This window comes from Chelonia mydas, chromosome 22, assembly GCF_015237465.2.
Source record: "Chelonia mydas isolate rCheMyd1 chromosome 22, rCheMyd1.pri.v2, whole genome shotgun sequence".
Lineage (NCBI taxonomy): Eukaryota > Metazoa > Chordata > Testudines > Cheloniidae > Chelonia > Chelonia mydas.
Genome location: NC_051262.2, coordinates 251,430 through 271,053, shown reverse-complemented (window position 1 = coordinate 271,053; position 19,624 = coordinate 251,430). Strand labels below are relative to the sequence as shown.

General features: G+C 51.3%; 2 non-coding genes across 2 annotated transcripts; one reads left to right on the top strand and one right to left on the bottom strand.

Moving 5' to 3' along the window:
- The first annotated feature begins 10,607 nt into the window (after positions 1–10,607).
- Positions 10,608–10,679, top strand: TRNAQ-CUG. Its single transcript has one exon. It is a non-coding gene; the product is annotated as a tRNA-Gln (tRNA).
- A 2,134-nt stretch (positions 10,680–12,813) lies between these two features.
- Positions 12,814–12,895, bottom strand: TRNAS-UGA. The gene has a single exon. It is a non-coding gene; the product is annotated as a tRNA-Ser (tRNA).
- Between the last annotated feature and the right edge of the window lie 6,729 nt (positions 12,896–19,624).

Here is a 19,624-nt window from a genome sequence, read left to right as displayed (position 1 = left end):
ACGAAAAGGAGGACTTGTGGCACCTTAGAGACTAACCAATTTATTTGAGCATAAGCTTTCGTGAGCTACAGCTCACTTCATCGGATGCGTTCAGTGGAAAATACAGTGGGGAGATTTATATACAGAGAGAACATGAAACAATGGGTGTTACCATACACACAGGAAGCAGAGTGATCACTGTGAGCTCACAGGTGAGCTATTACCAGCAGGAGAGCGGGTGGGGGGAGGCGGGGAGAGGGGAAACCTTTTGTAGTGATAATCAAGATGGGCCACTTCCAGCAGTTGACAAAAACGTCTGCCGGAGGGAGGGGATAAACATGGGGAAATAGTTTTACTTTGTGTAATGACCCATCCACTCCCAGTCTCTATTCAAGCCTAAGTTAATTATATCCAGTTTGCAAATTAATTCCAATTCAGCAGTCTCTCCTTGGTTTTTTTGTTGAAGAATTGCAACTTTTAGGTCTGTAATTGAGTGACCAAAGAGTTTGAAGTGTTCTCCAACTGGTTATTGAATGTTATAATTCTTGACGTCTGATTTGTTTCCATTGATTCTTTTACGTAGAGACTGTCCAGTTTGACCAATGTACATGGCAGAGGGGCATTGCTGGCACATGATGGCATATATCACATTGGTAGATGTGCAGGTGAACGAGCCTCTGATAGTGTGGCTGATGTGATTAGGCCCTATGATGGTGTCCCCTGAATAGATATGTGGGCACAGTTGGCAACGGGCTTTGTTGCAAGGATAGGTTCCTGGGTTAGTGGTTCTGGTGTGTGATTGCTAGTGAGTATTTGCTTCAGGTTGGGGGGTTGTCTGTATGCAAGGACTGTCCTGTCTCCCAAGATCTGTGAGAGTGATGGGTCGTCCTTCAGGATAGGTTGTTGATCCTTGATGATGCGTTGGAGAGGTTTTAGGTTTCCAGTATAGGGTGGTGTTTATGTGACCATTGCTTATTAGTACCGTAGTGTCCAGGAAGTGGATCTCTTGTGTGGACTGGTCCAGGCTGAGGTTGATGGTGGGATGGAAATTGTTGAAATCATGGTGGAATTCCTCAAGGGCTTCTTTTCCATGGGTCCAGATGATGAAGAAGTCATCAATGTAGCGCAAGTAGAGTAGGGGCATTAGGGGACGAGAGTGAGGAAGCATTGTTCTAAGTCAGCCATAAACATGTTGGCATTCTGTGGGGCCATGCGGGTACCCATAGCACTGCCACTGTTTTGAAGGTATACATTGTCCCCAAATGTGAAATAGTTATGGGTGAGGAAAAGTCACAAAGTTCAGGCACCAGGTTTGCCAGGATGTCGCTCACTCAATTCCCTCTGCTCTCCAGCAGGTGGCGCCGGAGAGCGCCGAGCTCGCTCACTTCCCTTTCTCGCATTGGCTCAGCCCCGGGTTCAAGGCACCAGCCGGGCAGGATTCCAGCCGCAGAAGGTCCCTTCTCCCCGGGGCTCAGGGAGTGCAGAGCATGGGGCTGCTCTGTGGGGATGGACTTGCCCACTTGGGATGTTAGCGAAAAACATTCCTTCTTGGCTAAGTGAAGGGCAGAGATCTGCAGTTAGCCTGCCCGGAGTGTGGGGTCCCCCAAACTGACCCTCACTTGCTAGGCAGGCATCACCCTTTTGCTGGGGGAAAAGGCCACACGTCCCCACTCCCCAGCTGTGTGGGGGCGGACAGCCAATGAGACCTTCTAGTAACAGGGAAAGAGAATCAAGCCTGTGTTTGGGAAAACCATATGACCACATTCAAGGCTGTCCCTAGCCATTTGAGTGCCCTAGGCAGCCCGTCCTCTGGGGGGCTGTGTGGGGCCCCAGGCCTCCCCCTCCCCCCAGGGTCTGGGAGGCAGGAGCTGTGGGGGCACTTTTGGGGGCCCCACAGGCATTAGCGGGGGGCGGGGAGCAGCCCACTCTGCTTCCCTTGCCCTGGACCCAGCCGTGTCGCTCAGGAGGTGGGGTTGGGGAAAGGGAAAACCGCCCCCCCGCCCCCGCACTCACCGGCAGTGGTGGGAAGCTGAGGAGCCCAAGCCCCAGCCCGATCTACTCCACCAGCTCCCAGCCCCGGTGCTCTGTTTCCCGCCGCAGGTGAGTCCTGGAGCCGGGAGACCTTTGTGCTAGGGATTTTTGCACTCACTACAGGCTTGTGTCTATGTCTCTCTGTGCTGCAATGGGTCAGCGCGTTCGGCTGTTAACCGAGAGGATGGTGGTTAGAACCCACCAAGGGACGGTGATAAGCCTGGGCTACTTCCTTGCTCCTCAAGACCTGCTAGGAGCCTCAAAGGCCCCTTTTTGCCACCTCAAAACTGTCCCTCTTGGCCTCAGTGGTTTCAGCTGGTGGCCCTCAGAGTGCGCTGGATGCAACTCAGAAGCCCATCTCCCAGCAGCCGTGCCGGGGGCTCGGGCTTAATCCTTAAGGCCGAGCACAAAACCTTCAGCCGGGAACGTTCCACTCCCTTCCTGCCTCCCCCCAAGTGGCAAGAGAGAAACGGACGAGACATGCCAGCTCGAAGACGCCTCCCTCCCGCTTCCCGTTGGCTGCACACAGCCCTTGGCCTGCCTCATGCCTCCTCAGGGAAGCGCGGCCATGCTGCCCCAGCCTGAGTCCCGGCTGCAGCCTGGCCCGCCCCGGCTGATGGAGCGCAGAGCCCTGCGACTCAATGGCAGGTCGAGTCAGGGCCGCGTAACCCGCCCTCCCGGTGCTCCGGGGCTGGGGCGGCTGGGGCCGTGCAGCCCACTCTGGGGCTGGGAGGAAGCCTGGGGGCACAAGCCTCTGGCGGGAGCTGGCTGCTGCAGTGGGGGGGGGGGCGGCTCTGGGCTCCAGCGGGGTTTGTGGAAGGGACGGGGCCTCAGGTGGCAGGGGTGGGGCAAGGGGTTAGTCTCCCCCAGATGGTGGTTCATGCCCCACCCCTGGTGTTGCAATGGAAGAGGCTGCCCACTCTGCACTTGTAGTGAGGTTCCCCCACTATGTGGCCGCGCAGAGGCTGCAGGAGACAGGCGGGTGACGGCAGGGGAAGGGGCGACGTGGGAGATGGGAGGGTGATGACAGGGGAAAGGGTGACACAGAAGACAGCCAGGCGACAGCAGGGGAAGGGGCGAGGCAGGAGACAGTCGGGCAATGGCAGGGGAAGGGGCGACATGGAAGACAGGCGGATGATGGCAGGGGAGTGGCAATGCAGGACACAGGCGGGGGATGGGAGGGGAAGGGGCAATGCAGGAGACAGCAGGGGAAGGGGTGACATGGGAGACGGGCGGGCGACGGTGGGGGAAGGGGCGACGCAGGAGACAGGCGGGTGATGGCAGGGGAAGGAGCGACACGGGAGACGGGTGGGTGATGGCAGGGGAAGGGGCGACATGGCAGATGGGAGGATGATGGCAGGGCAAGGGGTGACGCGGGAGACAGGCGGGAGACGGTGGCGGAAGGGGCGACACGGGAGACAGGCGGGTGATGGCAGGGGAAGGGGCGACGCGGGAGCTCCCAGCAGCAGGGAAATGACAATGCCGTGGAGCGGCAGTGACGCAGAGGGAACAGGGCAAACTGAGAGCCAGTTGAGGGAGTGGCAGCAGCAGAAGCTGAGGTGTCGCTCGATGCCTTCCCCTCCCTCCCCCACCCCTGGGGTTTGCTGACCATGGGGAGTGGGGGTTGGGGGAAGGAGCGCGGAGGGGGGGTCTGTTAAAGGAACATTGGATGGGACTGTCACACCGCTCGGGGAGAAACTGAGGCAAAGGACACTGCCCAGCATACTCTGGGGTGGGAGTTTTGCTTATGATGTAGATTTGAATTTGCGATTGTAGATTTGAGTTAACTGCAATGAATCGACAGCCCTCATTTTTACTATATTAATTAAACCCATAACTTTATTTACTCAAGCCTAAGAATTAGTGTCACTTAATGTTTCTCTGTCCTAGCAAGAATGAACTGGATTTTGTGACTTTCTGGAAAATGCAGTGAGATTAAATGTGGGGAATTCAGTCTCTGTGTTTGTGAGTTGATGTTTTCCTCTCACGGTTCATTGCACACACTGAAATGCTCAGAGAGATCTCAGGGCTGATGTACTCTGGACACTTAACGGGCAGAGCTACGTCTCTCCGGGTGTGAGAAATCCACCCTCCTAACCAATGTCGTTCAGCTGACCGAAGCCCTGGCGTGGATAGCGCTAGGTGGATGGAAGAATTCTTCTCTCAACCTGGCTACTACGGAGATGGGAAAACGCCTCCGATCACCGTAGCAACTGTCTACTCCAACGTCCTACAGCCATGTTTTAAGTGCAGACAGCCTACGGGCAGGTCTACACTACGGGGCTCAGTCGACCTCAGTTACGTAACTCCAGCTACGTGAATAATGTAGCTGGAGTTGATGTAGCTTAGGTCAACTTATTGCGATGTCTGCGCCATGCTGGGTCGACGGGAAAGTTTCTCTTATGACTTACCTTATGCTTCTCGTGCCGGTGGAGTACAGGAGTCGACGGGAGAGCGATCAGGGGTTGATTTAACAGGACTTAGCTAGACCCACTAAATCGACGGCCCCTCCGCCCCGGTGGATTGATCGCCGCGCATCGGTCCACTGGCACGTAAAGACAAGCCCTAAGAGTGAGACCAGCTCTGGGTCCCGTTGGCACTGTGGATGCTCAGACACTGACCCTGGAACAATGAGATCACGCTAACGCTTCCGTAGTCGGCAGGATTCGAACCTGCGCAGGGGGACCCGAGTGGATTTCTAGTCCATCGCCTTAACTGACTTTTCAGTTTTTCTCACTACGTTCTAGTTCTGTACTCTGCGAGTTCTCACTTCCCGTTGTTTGCCCAGACCAGCTCCCCCAGCACGCTCACCGCTGTGCCATTGTGCACCTGTGTCCAGGCTGAAGAGCGAGAATTCCTGCCCATTTCCCGTCTGGCTGGAGCACGATGAGAGTGTGTTTGTGTTAATGCCATTGCTGTAGACTGTTCGTTTCCAACTTTTACCATTCACACCGTACCTTTCCCATTCAAATCTCCAGCCACTCAGGGATTCCAATAGCAGGGGTCAAGTTTTCTCTGGGGCACTGAAATGTCTCAGGGCGCTGGTGCGTGAACTCAGCCTTGCGTTCCAGCCTTATTGTTTCACGGACTAACAGCAGCAGCAGGAAGAAAGAGCCGAGCGTTCCTGCTCCGTACAGAGGAGTTTGATTTTGCTGCTTTCAATCCTTGGGCTCCGCCAAGGAGAAGGAACAATTCAGGTGTCACTGAACTGAAGGTGGGAGATAATTTGCTGACAGGGACGGCTGTCTCCTATTACAGGTGTTTATCTGGTACCGTGTAGCAGGCAGCCCTTGTTCCCAGGTCTCTCTGAGGAAATAAAGTTTCTGTGCAAAATACCACAACTTGTAACGGAGAGGAGGGAAAGGTGATGGGACCAGGACATAAGGGATGAAACATAACATGGTTCTTTCATGTGGATTAACTCTGAAAAGGGATTGATCTCCACTCTATTGTATTTGAAGCGATGTTTAGTTTTACCCTGGGTAAAATACAAGGCTGAAGCCATTTTATGGGGGGTGACACTAGGATTCGAAGGTTAGTTAGTGTTATAAAAATGGTTTTAAAAAAGTCAGTTTAAACGTGAGCTAGCTGTTATTAAAGGCGTTTTCCCCAGGTCAGCTCCAAAAGTTCTTCTAGAGACGCCCTGGGTTCCCTCATGCCTCACTGGGAACTAAAGGGAACCCGCCCACCCCCGCACCACCGCCAGTGCTGCCCTTAGCTCCAGGCTGATTTTTCCGGGAAGGGGACGTGGAATTGACTCGTTTGCTGCTGAGAAGTGAGTCAGACCAGTTCTCTGGGCACCAGAACTTCCAGCATCTTCCCAGCCCAACCCAGGCTGCTGCCCTGCCCCAGCCACTGCCCCACTGGAGCCCTGCATTTTGAATCTAGAGCAGCATACCTCAAATTTGGGGATTTTTCTACAGCCAGGACAGCCTCCTGGGCAGAGATGCAGGTGGGGGGAAAGCAGCAGCCCCTCCCTTCAGCGTCCAGCTGTTGCTCCTGGATGCACTGCCTTGGTGTTTGCTGGTGCAACCAGCAGGGGATCGGCGTCATGTACCACCCAGCCCCTTGGGGCTCCAGGCAGCGCATCTGCAGGCATGTGGGGCTGGGGGTGTTCTTGACGGGGTAGGAAACTTCAACTCTGCAGGCAGCTGGTGAGTTCCCAAGTCACCTACCAGGGGGCTGAGACGCTCTGGGGGAAGACTTTGGGCTCCAGCTTGCCAGGGCTCCAGGAGTGGGCTTGGGCTTTTTATAACAGGCAGCTCAAGAATGGCATCAGATGAGCAGACTATTGCTTTAACTACTAGGCCACCTTGCCCAATGAACAGCCTCTTATTTCCTTGTTATTAAGGTCTCTGTTTCCTGCAACCTTTTCCCCAAGTTCATTGGCTGGCTGGGCATGGGAGGGTCTGTATTATTGAAAAAGACCAAGTGCCAGGGACAAAACATTCCAATCCCACCTGGTGCAGGGAGCCGGGTTTGCTCTTCAAATTCTGTCATTTGGAAATGTCCAGGTTTGGGAATGTGCCACAGAAGCATTTCTAATGGGCAGCTGGCTGCAGAAAAGTTAAACTGCACAGAGCTCCTGTGGAGGACAGATGAGAATTAGAAACATTTTGAGGATCGTTTGGGAAATTAGCCTTTGCTGACAAGGTTTTGTCTCTCTTCCTGTTTCACCTTCCGGTGTTATGCAGAGGGATCTTTGGCATATTTTTGTGAGCTTAATAACTATCTCCAAAACTTTATTTACTCAAACCGGCGCTGGCGGGATAAGGAACAATTCAGGCTGTCACTGAACTGAAGGCGGGAGATCATTTTTTGACCGGGAGAGGGACACCTCCTCTTAAAGGTGTTTGTCTGGCTGGCAGCCCTGGTTCCCAGGTCTCTCCTGGGGGAAGAAAGTTTCTATGCAAAATACCAAAACTTTTAAGGGAGAGGAGGAAAAGGTGATGGCCACACGATGGGGCCAGCATGAACCACAATGTGGTGCTTTCATGTGGGACGACTCTGAACATTGACCGATCTCCACTCCCTTGGATTTGAAGAGATGTTTACTTTTGGACTTGGTGAACTGCAAGGCTGAAGCAATTATATCCGGGGTTTCAAACTCCCAGCCTCCGGGCCATTTGCGGCCTGCGAGCCTCCCCAATGTGGCCCGCAGGGCTCCAGCAGTTTTGGAGCTGGGTCTCACCCTTGGCCCCACCTGCCGCCCCCAGACTCTCCCCCTGCCCCACTCCAAGGGCCCCAGCACTGCAGTGGAGCTGAGCGGCGTCTAACTGCTAGCTCCAGTGGCTACCGGCCCCTCCCTGTGGCCCCAGGGCGGGGGGGGGCCTGTGCCTCCACATGCTGCCCCTCCCTGATTGCCCCTGTGGCCAATGGGACGCTGTAGGGGTGGTGCCTGGGGGCAACAGGGGGCGGAGGCAACCCTCTGCCTTCGAGCCCCAGGTAAGCACCGCACCTCTGACCCCCTCCCAGAGCCTGCTTCCCCATCCCACGTACCCCCCATCCACCACCAACTCTCTCCAGAGCCTGCACCACATCCCCCCAGGCCCCAAACTCCCTCCCAGAGCGTGCACCCCCTCTCCCTCCACACATACTCCTTCCCTCCTTCCCTCCCCCAAGGCACTACCAGAGCCTGCACCCCCTTCCTCCGCACCCCCCAAACTCCCTCCCATAGCCTGCACACCCTCCCCACATACCCCCTCCCACCGCCAAACTCCCTCCCAGAGCCTACAACCTCACCCTCTGCCCCAGTCCGGAGCCTGCACCCAGGACCCTAACTGCATGTGTCAAGGTTCCTTCCCCACTCTGAACTGTAAGATACAGATGTGGGGACCTGCATGAAAACCTCCTAAGCTTACTTTCACCAGCTTAGGTTAAAACTTCCCCAAGGTACAAATTAATTTTACCCTCTGCCCTTGGAATTTCCACTGCCACCACCAAACTTTAACTGGGTTTACTGGGAAAACGTAATTTGGACACGTCTTTCCCCCCAAAATCCTCCCAACCCTTGCACCCCACTTCCTGAGGAAGGTTTGGTAAAAATCCTCACCAATTTGCACAGGTGACCACAGACCCAAACCCTTGGATCTTAGAACAATGAAAAAGCATTCAGTTTTCTTACAAGAAGACTTTTAATAGAAGTAAAGAAATCCCCTCTGTAAAATCAGGATGGTAGATAGCTTACAGGGTAATTAGATTCAAAACATAGAGAATCCCTCTAGGCAAAACTTTAAGTTACAAAAAAGACACACAGACAGGAATAGTCATTCTATTCAGCACAGTTCTTTTCTCAGCCATTTAAAGAAATCATAATCTAACACATACCTAGCTAGATTACTTACTAAAAGTTCTAAGACTCCATTCCTGTTTTGTCCCTGGCAAAAGCATCACACAGACAGACACAGACCCTTTGTTTCTCTCCCTCCTCCCAGCTTTTGAAAGTCTCTTGTCTCCTCATTGGTCATTTTGGTCAGGTGCCAGCGAGGTTACCTTTAGCTTCTTAACCCTTTAGAGGTGAAAGGATTTTTCCTCTGGCCAGGAGGGATTTTAAAGGGTTTTATATTGATGACAGCATCCCAGAGCCTGCACCACAGACCCCCTCCCCCACCCAAACTCCCTCCCAGAGCCCAATCTCTCACTCCTGTTGCACCCAAACTCCCTCCCAGAGCCTTAGGCAGGGGGCAGAGTTTTTGGGGGGTGGAGTTTTGGGGAGCGGGTTCTGGGCGGCATGAGTGATATTATTGGCCAACTGGGAGAATTTGAGGATTGACACTGGCCCTAAAGTAAAGTAAGTTTGGGACCCTGCTTTAAGGGATTGGAGCAATGCTGGGAGATCGAAGGGCACAGAACTGGGGAGCAGTGTGTGCTCCAAGGAAAGTTGTTGTTGTGCTCTGGTGACACAGAGTGTGTGTGGGGATTTTGTTAGCTGTGGTGTTTGTAGAGAGATAAAGTTCACTAACCCCCAGGTTAAAAATTGTTCCTGCTCCAGGAGTCCTTTGCTGAGAGTGTATCTCACTGTTTGAATAGTTGCCTGCAGGGCAATGGGTTCCTAGTTCAAATCCAAATGCTTCCCTTTAAAAACTTTTTCAAATGAAAATCAATTTCCAGACCCATCTCCAGTGTGTTCAGGAGTCCGCTGAATGGGGATGCTTGAAATGAATGTAAACACTCAGCAGTTCCCCTTGCGAATGTAGAAAACCCAGCAGAGCTGTCCAGCAGCTGAAATCTGCTCCAGTCCTCGCGTCTCCAAGAGGGGTACTCTGTATTTGAGGCATGTGCGACACCTCTGGGACGATCACAGGTGAAAAATGCTGGATTTAATGACAGCTGAGACCACAGAAGGAGAAAGTGAATGGCAGCGCCACATGGGGTCATAACACTCAGACCTGGGACTTCACTGTCACTACCCCTGTGTTTGCCATCATTTATATCCTAAGAAACACACCCTCCCCCTCCCCCACACACTGTCACACCCAACCTTTTCCCCTGGAGCCCAACCCAACCCTACACTACCCCTCTCCCACACACACGGCATGGGACACAGCCTCTCTGTGACTCACCCAGGTTGGGACTTGCCTCTGCATCACCACAACAGGGGATCAATGAGCCTACAAATAGAAAAGACTTCCCTTCCCTTCTTCAGAGTCTCGTTAACCTCACCCAGGAGAAGTTCCAGCACCGGGTGGGCTCAAAGTACCAACCTTCCCCTCAGCAGCGGAAGGTGGGAACCAGCTCAATCACACGGAAGGAGGCTCCCCACCTCTGTTGCTGCCGTCCTGCAGCATTTGTTTTAGCTAATGCAACCCCCTCATCCATACATACATCCATGGAACAAGGAGATAAGCCCCTAACTAGGCGTTCCACTGGTGCAATGGGTTAGCACATAGTACTTATAGAGCAGTCCTGTGTGGATTAGTGCTGAGGTTGTGAATTCAAACCTCACCTGGAGCACTGGTTTTCTTTAAGCAAATGGCTTCTGCCAATCATTTTGCCCTGTGGAAAATACAATCCCAGCTCAGAAGACACCGAGGTCCCTCTCTTTACTGAGTGCAGGGCAGATTTCACACATCTACAATGCTCTGCTATCCACCAGCCACCAGTGTCAGGAGGGGTCAAGCAGAACCCAGAGCATGGCCCGTTCTGTGATTCTTCACTCCCTGACCCTCCTCAACCTTTGCTCCCCAAACCACCTTTGGGAACACCCTCTTGGCTATGAGACTCAAACACTGCCTGTGTGTGTGGTTTTTGTTTATACCTGTGTGGGCCTGTGCAGTGTGTGATTTTCTCTTTCTCTCTGTGTATATCTTCATGTGTAAATTCACTGTAACTTTTCAAAATATCCACAGCTTTGCCAATTTTCACCAGGAATTTTTCTCCATCAACAACTTCTCACTTGTTCCCTACCTGTTGGTGACCATTGCCCCAGGGCACTGTCACACTCAGGCTCCTGATTTCCCATTGACCCTTCCCCCTTCTATTGGGACTGGGAACTAGCCAACCAAAAATCCCACAAAGTTTTAGTAAAGGGCCAACAGTCCCCTTACACAAGCCAGCCCCGTGAGGGTCACTGATGGCCAGAGAAGGCAGCAGAAACTGGTCCCATGGTGTAATGGTCAGCACTCAGGACTCTGAATCCTGCAATCTGAGTTCAAATCTCAGTGGGACCCCGTGGTAAATCCCTGGAGCTCAAAGTGCTCCTGTCTCCGGCTGAGCAAAAGCGAATTGTTTACCTTCTACTGGGTGACTCGTGCCCACTGGAGGCAGGTCTTTGGGTGGGATGGCTGCCATGGTTTGGGGCTCTAGAACTGGGTACTGATGCCCGCAGTCCTGTGGTTTGACCTGGTGGTTGGGATTCTCTCTGCTTCACCTGATCGCCACAAGTTTGGCCCTTGCGCTTGCTGTCAAACTTTTCATCTTGCCCACATGGTGCATGAGGAAAGGAGTGCCAGGGCCAGGTGTCATAGTCAGGGCCAGGAAGGAGGGAGGAAGAGTCCCAGGCTGGAGCCCAGCACACCTCTCCTCCTTTGGGCACCTAGAGCAGAGGCGGTTTGTGCTAAGAGCTCTAAGGGAAGATTTATAAGCCACAGAGCAACATAGGGTGGGGCAAGAGGAGGGGAGGACCATGCCTATGCATGACCAGCAGACGGGCATATGACACCTGGCCGCCAGCCTGCTCCCTGCCATGCCAAACACCCACTGAAGGCCACCCACAGACCAGAATGCGGGGCGGCTGCTGATGCTCAGTGGCCAGCATCAGAAGATGGTAGCAAAGCAGGGCCACCCCCTGGTGGGGCCTCTGACCGTTCCCACTCAGGTGCTCACTTTTGCAGTGGGGCAGGAGATTTTACCCCAAGAGGCTTTTCCCTAGCTGGTGAGAAGCAGAGAAACACCCAGCTCCCAAGGCGCTATTTATCCCCCTCAAGCACAGGGACAGCCGTACATTTGGAGGAGGGAAACTGCTCTACATGCTAGCCCGGGCAGCTGCCCATTTACTTTGGCAAGTCAGGAATGGCAAAGGCTAGACTGGACGTACCTGGGGCTCACGCCCTAGCCTTTGTAACTCAGAAAACGAACTCCTTCCCCGGGGTCTAGCTGAAGCCAGAGCATTGGCCCGAACAGCCAAAAAGAGGATCCAGATCTGAAGAAAGCAGGACTTTCAGCACAAAGGGAAAACTGCACAAGTCCAACCGCGAAGGGACTTAACCCTCAATCACCTCATCTGAAGTCAGATGCCTTATCCATTAGGCCACATGGTCACAGGAGAGAAGCCTCTCCAAGCACTTCTTTGGGAAAGGTGGACACTGTGTTTCTCGGGTCAGCTACTGAGGGGGGAAGAGATTCTCTGGGCACAAGAAGTCGAATTCCCAGCGAGACGTGAGACTTAATTCTATGGAGCCAGGTGCAGGACTTTGGCAGGGAGGCTTAGGCATGGGGGGATTGGGGTGCAGCAGGCGGGCCGGCTGTCTAGCTGCAGAGATTTATTGACCCTGAGGTGCAGGAGGGAGGAAGAGGAGGAGGAATCGGCAGTGGGCGTGGAGAAAAAGAGGACGGGGAGAGGCTCTCAGCAAGCCTGGCCAGCTCAGTGCATAGAGCATCAGGCTCTTAATGGGCGGGACCAGGGCTCAAGCCCCTGTCCAGGCAGTCAGCTCTTGTGTGCCAGGAGCCAAATCATTCCTGGTGGTGTCCAGAGCCATGTGTGGGAAAGGGAGGCTGAGACTTGTGCACCCTGCTCTGTGGCAGGATCCTGGTAGCTCAGGCTCAGGGAAGGCTTCTGTACTCAGAGGTGCTGCCTTTGAGACTTCCTGGGGCTTGCTTGCCCTCTGCCCCAAACCACCACTCTGTCCTATTTCTTCATCCTGCACACTGGATCACTGGCAGGTGGGAGGTGCTGAAGAGGAGGAGCTTGTGGGCCAGGCCTGCTAGCAGGTGGGAGGTGCTGCAGGGAGCTGGCTGCCAGTGGGCGCTGAGCAGCTCTTGTTTTGTTTCCGTTGGTGCTGCAGCCCCATAGTACCCATGGAGTCGGCGCCTCTGGCTGCACTGAGTGCTCCATTCACACTCTGGAGAGAGGAACAGAACCAGGGTTATGGCTGATCTATGGGGCAGGGGGTGTTAGGTGAGTGGCAGAGGCTTCAGGTGCTGAGAGTTTGCCTGACACCTCAGGGACACAGTGTGAGGTGGTGTCCCAGGGCTGTCTATGAAAGGAGCAGAACAGGATTTTCTTGGGGTGGGGAGAGAATTGAGAGCGTCTCAGGGGTTGTAGAGAGTATTGCCCAGGTTAGAGACTGGCTAAAAGACAGGCCTCGCTGTGAGCAAGATTCAAACCTGCGCAGGGGAACCCTTTTGGATTTCGACTCCAATGCCTTAACCACTCGGCCATCGCAGCTGCGAGCACACTAGTGCTTCAATGCCACAGAAACTGGTAAATAATCACAGTGCCCAGGCTTGAAAAGAAAAGGAGGACTTGTGGCACCTTAGAGACTAACAAATGTATTAGAACACAAGCTTTTGTGAGCTACAGCTCACTTCATCGAATGCATGCAGTGGAAACTATAGTGTGGAGATTTTTATACACAGAGAACATGAAACAATGGGTGATACCATACACACTGTAAGGAGAGTGATCAGGAAAGGTGAGCTATTACCAGCAGGAGAGCGGGGGGGCGGGGTACCTTTTGTGGTGATAATCAAGTTGGGCCATTTCCAGCACTTTACAAGAACAGTAGGAGGAGAAATAAACAGGGAGAAATAGTTTTACTTTGTGTAATGACACATCCACTCCCAGTCTTTATTCAAGCCTAAGTTAGTTGTATCCAGTTTGCAAATTAATTCCAATTCAGCAGTGTCATAAATATAAAGGGAAGGGTAAACACCTTTAAAATCCCTCCTGGCCAGAGGAAAAACCCTTTCACCTGTAAAGGGTTAAGAAGCTAGGATAACCTCGCTTGCACCTGACCAAAATGACCAATGAGGAGACAAAATACTTTGAAAAGCTGGGAGGAGGGAGAAAAGCAAAGGGTCTGTGTCAGTCTGTGGGATGCTTTTGCCGGGGACAGAACAGGAATGGAGTCTTAGAACTTAGTAAGTAATCTAGCTAGATATGTGTTAGATTCTGATTTCTTTAAATGGCTGAGAAAATAAGCTTTGCTGAATGGAATGGATATTCCTGTTGTTGTGTTTTTTGTAACTTAAGGTTTTGCCTAGAGGGATTCTCTATGTTTTGAATCTAATTACCCTGTAAGGTATTTACCAGCCTGATTTTTCAGAGGTGATTCTTTTTTATTTTTTCTTCTATTAAAATTCTTCTTTTAAGAAACTGATTGTTTTTTTATTGTTCTCAAGATGCAAGGGTTTGGGTCTGTGGTGAACTATGCAAATTGGTGAGGATTTTTATCAAACCTTCCCCAGAAAAAAGGGGGTAAGATTTGGGATGATTCTGGGGGGAAAGACGTTTCCAAATGGCTCTTTCCTAATAAAAAACCCGGTTAGACGTTTGGTGGTGGCAGCGAAAGTCCAAGGGCAAAAGGTAAAATAGTTTGTACCTTGGGGAAGTTTTAACCTAAGCTGGTAAAAGTAAGCTACGGAGGTTTTCATGAAGGTCCCCACACCTGTACCCTAGAGTTCAGAGTGGGGAAGGAACCTTGACATGGTGGCAGAGCGGTGGGATCAACTTGAAATCATTTTGAGATTTTTTTGAACCAGAAGCACAGATTTGAAAAGGAAACTTTTTTTTCCTTTGGGCTGCTCGAAAGCAGGTTAAACTGAAAACAGTTAAAGTTTTTTTTTCTCTGCTTTGGGGCCATAGCAGAGACAAAAGGGAATTGTCTTTTGTGAGCTGGAGTTTTTTCTACCTAAAGGCAGGGTAGTTAACCTCCTGCAGGGAAATTCACAAGTCTTCACAGACCTGAAGCTGTTTTTTATCTAAGAGCAACTAGAGGGGTTTTCTGCCTGTTTGCCTGGAGACAAAGGTGATAGGGTTTTGGGGGGTTTTTTTGTGGATTTTTGTTGTTGGTTTTTTTGGGGGGGGATTTTTCTGTAGGCTGACCATCACTATCAGAGAATATAGGTATCATATTACAGCACAGCAAAATTTTACAAGTCAAGTTTTTTTTGTTGTTGTTTTATTTCTAACTCTTGTGTGTAAAGTTAGTTAAAAACGGAGAGGTAAAGATGACAGAAACCAAGAGACAACACAAATTGGAGTTAGGCAGACTGGAGGCAGTGAAAGAGGCAGAAAAAGCCCTAGAAGTTGCCCACAGGAGAAAAATGGAGTCAGCGAAAGAGGCAGAACAACACCGAGAGGCTGCTTGTAGGAGAGCTAAGGAGGCAGAAAAAAACCAAGAGGCTGCCCACAGGAGAGCAATGGAGGCAAAGGAAAAAGAAATGGAGGCAAAGGCCAAAGAACTGTAGGAGAAGGAAAAAGAGAGGAAGCATGCACTGGAGATGGAGAAGGCAAAGGCTCAGCAGAACATACCAACAAACCCTAGCAATCCTTCTCCAGGTACCACTTCCCATCCCAGAAAGTTCCCCATCTACAAGCCAGGCGATGATACCAAGGCCTTCTTAGAAAACTTCGAAAGGGCCTGCCTTGCGTACAGCATCTCTGCAGACCAATACATGGTAGAGCTGAGGCTGCAGCTCAGTGGACCCTTAGCTGAGGTGGCGGCTGAAATGCCTAAAGAACACATGAACCAGTATGAACTGTTTAAAACCAAGGCAAGAGTCAGAATGGGGCTAACACCCGAGCATTCCTGTCAGCTATTCAGAGCCCTAAGGTGGAATTACCCGACATGCATACCACATTGTGAGACACTGGGATGCCTGGATATCAGGAGCAAGTGTTAAATCTCCAGAACTTTTGCACTTCCTAATGCAACTGAAGCAGTTCTTAGAGGGTGTTCCTGAGGAAATAGAAAGATACATCCTAGATGGGAAGCCCAAAACTGTAAACGAGGTGGGGGAGATTGGAGCCAAATGGGTGGAGGTGACAGAAAAGAAAAAACTGGTCACAGTTGGAGCGGATACCAGAAGGGACAACCTCAATCACCCCCTATTACCGGGGGCTGCCCAAGGCCCCAGCTACCCCCCAAGGAACCCTCCAGACACCTTATCATACCACCACACCGTTCTCTAGCAACCCACCTTGCCCCAGTGACCCGTCAGCTGGATGATGTTTTAAATGTAACAAGCTGGGGCATGTAAACCCCAACCGCCCCAAGAACCCCGACAGATTACAGTTAATTGCTCCCGGATCACACCAGAGGTCCTCAGGCCCAGATACCTCCCAGATACCCCTGGAGCAGAGGGAAACTGTGAGTGTGGGTGGGAAGAAGGTCACCGCATGGAGGGACGCCAGAGCACAAGTGTCTGCTATCCATGCTTCCTTAGTGGACCCCAATTTAATCAACCCAGAGATCCAAGTGATGATTCAAACCTTCAGGTCCAACTCTTTCAATTTGCCTACAGCCAAGTTGCCTGTCCAGTACAAGGGCTGGTTAGGAACGTGGACTTTTGCAGTCTATGATGATTATCCCATCCCCATGCTGTTGGGGGAAGACTTGGCAATCATGTGAAGCGGGCCAAGAGGGTGGGAATGGTCACCCGCAGCCAGGCTAAACAAGCCGTGACACCTAGCTCTGTTCCGGAAACTTCTACCAGAACCCGGTCAGAGGTGATGGACCCGGACCCCAGGCCAATGTCTGCAACAGCAGTAGTGGATCCAGTCCCAGAGACCCAGACAGAGCCAGTCCCAGAACCGGAACCGGCAGAACAACCAGCACCAGACCCATTGCCAGCACTGAATCCAGTTCTTGCAACACCAACACCAGAGGGCCCCACCGAACCTGAACCACCAGCAGCCGTACCCTACACAAGAGGCTCAGCTGGAGCCTGAACCCCAACATAGTGCACCAGCGGAGAGCGGTTCACAGTCAATGGAAACAGCCCCATCCCCTACATCGCTTCCAGAGGGACCAAGCATAGGTCCACAATCCAATGAGGAACTGATGTCTCCAGCATCAAGGGAACAGTTCCAGACAGAACAGGAAGGAGATGAAAGGCTCCAGAGAGCTTGGACGGCGGCACGGAGCCACCCACCACCTCTCAGCTCTTCTAATCGATCCAGGTTTCTTGTAGAAAGAGGACTTTTATACAAGGAAACTCTTTCTGGTGGACACCAGGAAGACTGGCATCCTCAGAGACAGTTGGTAATTCCAACTAAGTACCGGGACAAGCACTTGAGCTTAGCCCACGATCACCCTAGTGGCCATGCTGGGGTGAACAGGACCAAAGACCGTTTGGGGAGTCATTCCACTGGGAGGGAATGGGCAAGGATGTTTCTACCTCTGTCTGGTCTTGTGAGGTATGCCAAAAAGTGGGAAAACCCCGAGACCAGGTCAAAGCCCCTCTCCAGCCACTCCCCATCATTGAAGTTCCATTTCAGCAAGTAGATGTGGATATTCTGTGTCCTTTTCCGAAAAAGACACCCAGAGGAAAGCAGTACATACTGACTTTCATGGATTTTGCCACCCGATGGCCGGAAGCAGTAGCTCTAAGAAACACCAGGACTAAAAGTGTGTGCCAGGCACTAGCAGACATTTTTGCCAGGGTAGGTTGGCCCTCCAACATCCTCACAGGTGCAGGAACTAATTTCCTGGCAGGAACTGTGGAAAACCTTTGGGAAGCTCATGGGGTAAATCACTTGATTGCCACTCCTTACCACCATCAAACAAACAGCATGGTGGAGAAGTTTAATGGAACTTTGGGGGCCATGATATGTAAATTCGTAACTGAGCACTCCAATGACTGGGACCTAGTGTTGCAGCAGTTGCTCTTTGCCTACAGAGCTGTACCACATCCCAGTTTAGGGTTTTCATCATTTGAACTTGTATATGGCCGTGAGGTTAAGGGGCCATTACAGTTGGTGAAGCAGCAATGGGAGGAATTTACACCTTCTCCAGGAACTAACATTCTGGACTTTGTAACCAACCTACAAAACACCCTCCAAACCTCTTTAGCCCTTGCTAAAGAAAACTTACAGGATGTTCAAAAAAAGGAAAAAGCCTGGTGTGATAAACATGCCAGAGAGCGTTCCTTCAAAGTAGGGGACCAGGTCATGGTCTTAAAGGTGCTCCAGGTCCATAAAATGGAAGCATCGTGGGAAGGGCCTTTCACGGTCCAGGAGCGCCTAGGAGCCGTTAATTATCTCATAGCATTCCCCACTTCCAACCGAAAGCTTAAGTTGTACCATTTTAATTCTCTAAAGCCCTTTTATTCCAGAGAATTAAAGGTTTGTCAGTTTACAGCCCAGGGAGGAGACAACGCTGAGTGGCCTGAAGGTGTCTACTATGAAGGGGAAAGTGCTGGTGGCGTGGAAAAGGTGAACCTCTCCCTGACCCTTGGGCGTATGCAGCGACAGCAGATCCAGGAGCTGTGCACTAGCTATGCGCTGATGTTCTCAGCCACCCCAGGACTGACTGAACTTGCATACCCCTCCATTGACACAGGTAATGCTCACCCAATGAAAGTCCAACCTTACCAGGTGTCTCCTCAAGCTAAAACTGCTATAGAATGGGAGATCCAGGATATGTTACAGATGGATGTAATCCGCCCCTCTGGCAGTGCATGGGCACCTCCAGTGGTTCTTGTTCCCAAACCAGATGAAAAAATACGTTTTTGTGTGGACTACCATAAGCTACACATTTCAGAGTAACAGCCGTGTTAGTCTGTATTCGCAAAAAGAAAAGGAGTACTTGTGGCACCTTAGAGACTAACCAATTTATTTGAGCATAAGCTTTCGTGAGCTACAGCTCACTTCATCGGATGCATGAAGTGAGCTGTAGCTCACGATGAAGTGAGCTGTAGCTCACGAAAGCTTATGCTCAAATAAATTGGTTAGTCTCTAAGGTGCCACAAGTACTCCTTTTCTTTTTACCATAAGCTAAATGCTGTAACTCGCCCAGACAACTATCCAATGCCATGCACAGATGAACTATTAGAGAAACTGGGATGGGCCCAGTTCATCTCTACCTTGGACTTAATCAAGGGGTACTGGCAGGTACCGCTAGCTGAATCCGCCAAGGAAAGGTCAGCCTTCACCACACATCTCAGGCTGTATGAATTGAATGTACTCCCTTTCGAGCTGCGGAAGGCACCCGCCACCTTCCAAAGACTTGTAGATGGTCTCCTAGCGGGATTAGGAGAATATGCAGTCGCCTACTTTGATGATGTGGCCATATTTTCGGATTCCTGGGCAGAACACCTGGAACGTCCACAAAAAGTCTTCGAGCACATAAGGGAGGCAGGACTAACTGTTAAGGCTAAGAAGTGTCAAATAGGCCTAAACAGACTGACTTACCTTGGACACCAGGTGGGTCAAGGAACTATCAACCCCTATAGGCCAAAGTGGATGCTATCCACAAGTGGCCTGTCCCAAAGTCAAAGAAACAGGTTCAATCCTTCTTAGGCTTGGCCAGTTATTACAGACGATTTGTAGCGCAATACAGCTAAATCGCCGCCCCACTGACAGACCTAACCAAAAAGAAACAGCCAAATGCCTTTCAGTGGACCAAAGAGTGTCAGAAGGTCTTTAACCAGCTTAAAGTAACACTCATGTCTGACCCTGTACTAAGGACCCCAGACTTGGACAAACCGTTCCTAGTAACCACAGATGCGTCCGAGCGTGGTGTGGGAGCAGTTTTAATGCAGGAAGGACCTGATCAAGAATTCCACCCTGTAGTGTTTCTCAGCAAAAAACTGTCTGAGAGGGAAAGCAACTGGTCAGTCAGTGAAAAAGAATGTTACGCCATTGTCTACGCTCTGGAAAAGCTATGCGCATATGTTTGGGGATGGCATTTCCACCTGCAAACTGACCATGCTGCGCTACAGTGGCTTCATACCGCCATGGGAATTAACAAAAAACTTATTCGGTGGAGTTTAGCTCTCCAAGATTTTGATTTCGACATCCAACACATCTCAGGAGCGTCTAACAAAGTGGCTGATGCACTCTCCCGTGAAAGTTTCCCAGAATCAACTGGTTAAAATAGTCCTTGAGATGTGGAAAATATTGTTAGTCTTTATATACTTGGTAGTATATTTAGAGGTGCATGTGTCTTAT